Source organism: Oryza sativa, chromosome 1 (assembly GCF_034140825.1).
Source record: "Oryza sativa Japonica Group chromosome 1, ASM3414082v1".
NCBI classification, from domain to species: Eukaryota; Viridiplantae; Streptophyta; class Magnoliopsida; order Poales; family Poaceae; genus Oryza; species Oryza sativa.
In genome coordinates, this window is record NC_089035.1 from 31,151,210 (window position 1) to 31,156,210 (window position 5,001).

Sequence of the window (5,001 nt, forward strand, 5' to 3'; positions counted from 1 at the left end):
GTCGAGCGAGGGGAAAGCTTATGTGGAGTCGTGGCACTCAAATTTGGGTAACAGAGACAGCCAAATACCCGAAGGTGGGAGAAGTCTGGAATAGTGCGATGAAGAAGCTGAAAAGGCAGTGATTGGTGGATGGAAGAGGAGGGTCTCCGATTGAGAAGGTATGTGGCGGTGGCGAGAGCCTCAGCCCAGTAGGACGGAGGCATGGAAGCCTGAATAAGGAGGGTGCGTATGGAGTTGTTGATGGTGCGGAGCATTCGTTCGGCTTTACCATTTTGAGGGGAAGTGTAAGGGCAGGATAGTCGGAGCTGGGTGCCGCGACTAGCGAGAAAGGTAGTGATGGCGGTGTTGACGAACTCTCTGCCGTTATCAGCTTGAAAAGATTTTAGTGGCAGACCAAACTGGGTGGAAACATACTCGACAAACTCAACAATATGACGATGAACATCAGATTTTAGTCGGAGCAGAAAGGTCCAACAGAAATGACTGAAATCATCAAGCACCACTAAGTAATATTTAAAGCCTGAAGTACTCATCACCGGAGAAGTCCACACATCGCAATGGACAAGCTCAAAAGGCACGGAAGTGCGAGAGGATGAGTTATGAAACGGTAATCTGGTATGTTTGCCTAATTGACACGCATGACATAAGGACGTGTCTATTTTATTACAGGAAATGGAAGCTATATTTCGAAGACCGTGGATGGCGGCAGGACCAGGATGACCGAGACGACAATGCCAAAGCGTGGAGGAAGTGGCGAGAAGGCCGTGGGCAGCACTGGAGGGAGTGGCAGCTGGAAGGGTGTAGAGTTCCCCGCGGCTATTGCAGCGAAGAATCACGCGCCGGGTCTGAAGGTCCTTAACAGAGAAACCAAATTCATCAAACTCAATGGAACATTTATTGTCGCGGGTAAACTGACGAACTGAAAGTAAATTACGAACTAGGGAAGGGGCGACAAGGATGTTATTGAGTGCAAATTTTGTGGTTCCTATGGGAAGGAATGAAGTGCCACGACAAATAACAGGGATAGTGTGACCATTTCCAACAGTAATAAAAGTGTGGGAATTAGGCAAGCGAGTAACGAGGATACCATCAATGGAGGACATGTGAGATGTCGCGCCGGTGTCCAAAACCCAGTTGTTTGGACTTTGGAAGGCCGGGCATGGGGCTCCAGGCCAGATGCTGGGCCAGCGCTGATTGCTGGGCCGGCCAGGGGTTAAAGCAAACCCAAGGCCCGGCCGGCCTCCAACCAGGGTTTGCTACCCCCTGGTAGCCGCCGCCACCACCAGGGAGAGCGCCGCCACCGCCCGTGGAGAAGCCGGGTCGAGCGCCGCCACCTCCTGTGCCCCCTGTCCACTCCAATATTCCACGCTTGAGACTTGAGGGGGTCTCGCGTGAGGGGGAGTGTTGGAGTGTATAAAGTGAATTGCCCGCCTTTCCCTATCAGCTTAGGCTTTTAGGTGTAACTGGCCGGTGCATGCAACTTAACATGGTATCAGAGCTTAGGCTCTTACCTTCTTCTCCGCTGCTCTAGCCTTCTCCACCATGTCGACTGAATCTACTCAATCCTCCACCTCCTCGGCTTCCAGTGGTGGATCTTCTTCCACCACCGAGTTCCTTCACCCCTATGCCACCGTCGCTGTCAAATCACATGTCCCCATCACTCTAGAAAACACACTTAATGCTAGTGGTGAGTTACACTAAAAGCTATAAGTTACATAAGACCAAAGGTCTAGAAGATAAACAGCTTGAGGATTAATAAATAATCCTAATACTTTCCACAGTTTTTCATACAGTCATCGCCTCCTGCCTCGAGTGTCGCTGCATGAGTCTGGCAGTCCACTTTAATTGCCACTGCCATCCATCAACTCATGTTTAATGCACTGGGTATTTTCTCAAAACAATGCCTTGCTAAACTAAGAGCCACACATTGACAACAATTGTTGGTTTTGTTATGCTAGAGGGATCATGCAGAATGCCAATAGCTTATAAATCACCTCTACTTCAAAATGTTCAAGAACGATGTTCTAAGTTTGATGATACTATGATAAGGTATCATGGTTTTTTTAAAAAAAACCCTATTCTAAGTGTGTTCAATATATTGGCTAAACGTGCTTCTGCACCAGCATGATTATTGCAATAGTTGAGTTTTTCATTGAAGGCCTTTCGTGTTCGTGGAGAAAATATGTTTTCCAGTGAAGCAAATATTTCTAATTTTATGTATAAAACTTTTAAAATATAAATTATCAAACCCCTTTGGAAGCTAAAATTAAATCGTTATGCCTTTAGGTTTAAGGTGCTGAGTTCTGACTGGCAAGCTTATTTGCTTGCCTATTCTATCACCTAAGAGTGATCAGTGAGGTGTTTCTTCTTCCTCATGGGCTTTCCTCTCTTTCTCTTGTTCCCTTTTGTTTTCTTGGACGTCAGCCAAGTGCACTGTGCCATGGGCAATTTGGCCATATTGAAAAGTATAATGGAGGTTAACGATGAGGAGGTGATGGAATTGACATGGAGGGGACCACACATTTCTTAGGAACATGGAAGGGATTGAGTAAAACTCGAGAGCATGCTAGAAATTTTCCCATTTTATTTCATGAGTTCAGGATGGAAGGAATAATACATGAAAATTAGGACTTTAGGGCTTGGGAATTGTATGTTTAGTTTAGTGCATTAGATGAAGGTCCTGTGCACTACGAAACTCCAGTTCTTTTGCTTAATAAATTATGCTATTCTGTCCTATAGCTCTCTTTGTACCTATTTGCAGTCAACTCATTGTTAGTGTGATCGAATATATCGAGTTTACCTCTTCCTTATGTGACATTCTATATAGAGGGTTCACTTTTGGGTTAAAAGTCAACAGTGACGAAGAAAGGTAGGAAAGTTTCTCATGTGCTCTTTTCTAGATTATTTAAAGTTAACAGACTGCTTCTTCACAGGATAGATTCTCTATCTTTTAAAAGGTTTAATTTTATATTTCAAGCTACATGAGCATGCACCTTTGCCATTAATGTAATCAGTTATCAAATCCCAACAAGCAAAAGCAGTGAAAAGGAAATTCTTTCTGCATTGTTGGTGGCTCTGGCTCCTTAGTTTACAGTTTAGATACCCCAAGACTTTCACTTTTCCTAGTGGTTTAGTTCCACATCATTGTGATGGATCATAAAATATGATTGTGTGCTCCTTGCTTCATTAACACAAGTTACGATGATGAGTGCTTTGCTTTCATGTATCTGTTTTCTTGAAGAAACATATAGCTTTGTACTGAGCTTTTCTGTTGCTGACTGATCATGATCAGACCACTGGTTCTTTGGTAGTTTTTTTTACTTGTCTTGATTCTTGAAGAAACGACAGAAGTTTACAGCTTTTAATACATTTAGGGCCATAGTAAACTACAGAATAAAAGCTCAGTGATGGCAACCTCCAGGCTAACTTTGTACTCTTTTCTTATGGATAGTATTTTGTAGGAAGCTCATATGTACAAATACAGGTATCCAATGATTTTGGTGTCTCACCTTCCATCGTTGGTGCTGGACAACAGACCACTTGCCTTTCGTTGGAAGTTCATATGTACAAATACTGCTTATATACTGAATGATTTCAGTGGCTCACCTCCCTCATCAGTGCTGGATAGCGGACCCTTGCATGAAGAGGCTGCCTAATCGAGGAAACTATGTCTTCTCTGACCAGACCTTAGAAACCATCGGCCACATCTTAGTCTTTCCCGGAATCCCTGCAGGTTCGGTGGTTAATTCTAAGTGCCTTTAACCTGAGTACAGACAAGCTGCTTCTCAAGCAGTTAGAACAATTTTGAGGTTGGCGGCTCTTGGCGAGAGGTAGATTCTGAAGCATCTGCAGCTCGGCTTTGATACCATTGAGTGGTGACTTGGATGATTTAGGAGAGAAATACTTCAACCAACTCAGCAAGCCCTGGTGCCAACTATCTATGCGGAGGAAGCGGCATTGTAGGTTGACAGGAGCAACAATCCAGGAGTTTACCTAGTGGTGTTTCTTTTTCCTGGTCTAAAAAAAATGTGAGACTTTCAGTTTGGATTATCTTCTTCCCTTTTTTCCCCCTTTTTCTTGGTTGATCTTCATCCAGTTGGTTGTTTTCTCTAAACTCAAGTTCCTTAATACATGCACAAATACCCAATATTTTGTGTATACCATAAAAAATAATTGATCTGCTGATCCAAAAATTATTATCACTTATTACGTCAATAGTTTATGTGATTTGTTTTGTAAACCTCAAGCAATGATACTCTTTTATTGTTGATTATTTCCCCCCATTTTTTGTACCATCCATTGATCCATTATTTGTATGCATTGATTACCTTTTCCCCTTCGCAGCATTTAAATTAATCCGTTATGCTGCCTACTGTCAATATGCCCTCATTTGATGCAGGTTTATCTGTTAAGCATTACTAATAGAAACATCATGTGGCAGTTTCTTGGGGATGCCCTTCTGTGATGCTATGAAGATTTGCAGCCCCTGGCCATTGAAGTGATTTTTTTTCCACATATGTCAGACTTATTTTGGAAGATCTTGCATTAAGAGAGTGGCAAATGGCCAAACGCTCACTCAATTCATGCTCAAATTACTGAAGGTATCAAGCTGTGAGGTATGGTTTCCATCATTTTTATTTGTTAACTTCAGGGATCCCTCTAACTGGTGGTTTGGTACTTATCATAATCTTTAGGCAGTATCTATTTCATATACTCATATTGATGATACTTACTGCACAATTGTACATTAAGTACATATTTATGTGTTAGTATCAACTATCAACTCCTGTCCCAAAAAAAAAACTGAACCTCATAGGCTCAGACGTCAGTGCAGTAACCTTTTTTCTCTAATACCAGGATGTGCACAATATGGCTACAAATACGGATGTTTAAAGCAATAATATAGTCTAAATATGTGAACGACCCCTAGCACCATATTTTACTGCAAAAATATGCGTTAGGCAGCATTTTAACATCCATGGACTGTAAAATATTCAGGCA

General features: G+C 42.5%; 1 long non-coding RNA gene across 1 annotated transcript; it reads right to left on the minus strand.

Moving 5' to 3' along the window:
* Positions 1 to 389: 389 nt before the first annotated feature.
* On the minus strand, positions 390 to 1,721 carry LOC136351479 (uncharacterized). Its single transcript, XR_010734668.1, has 3 exons — positions 1,512 to 1,721; positions 1,088 to 1,437; positions 390 to 845 (listed from the first exon to the last, which is right to left on the minus strand). It is a non-coding gene; the product is annotated as an uncharacterized lncRNA (long non-coding RNA).
* Positions 1,722 to 5,001: the final 3,280 nt, after the last annotated feature.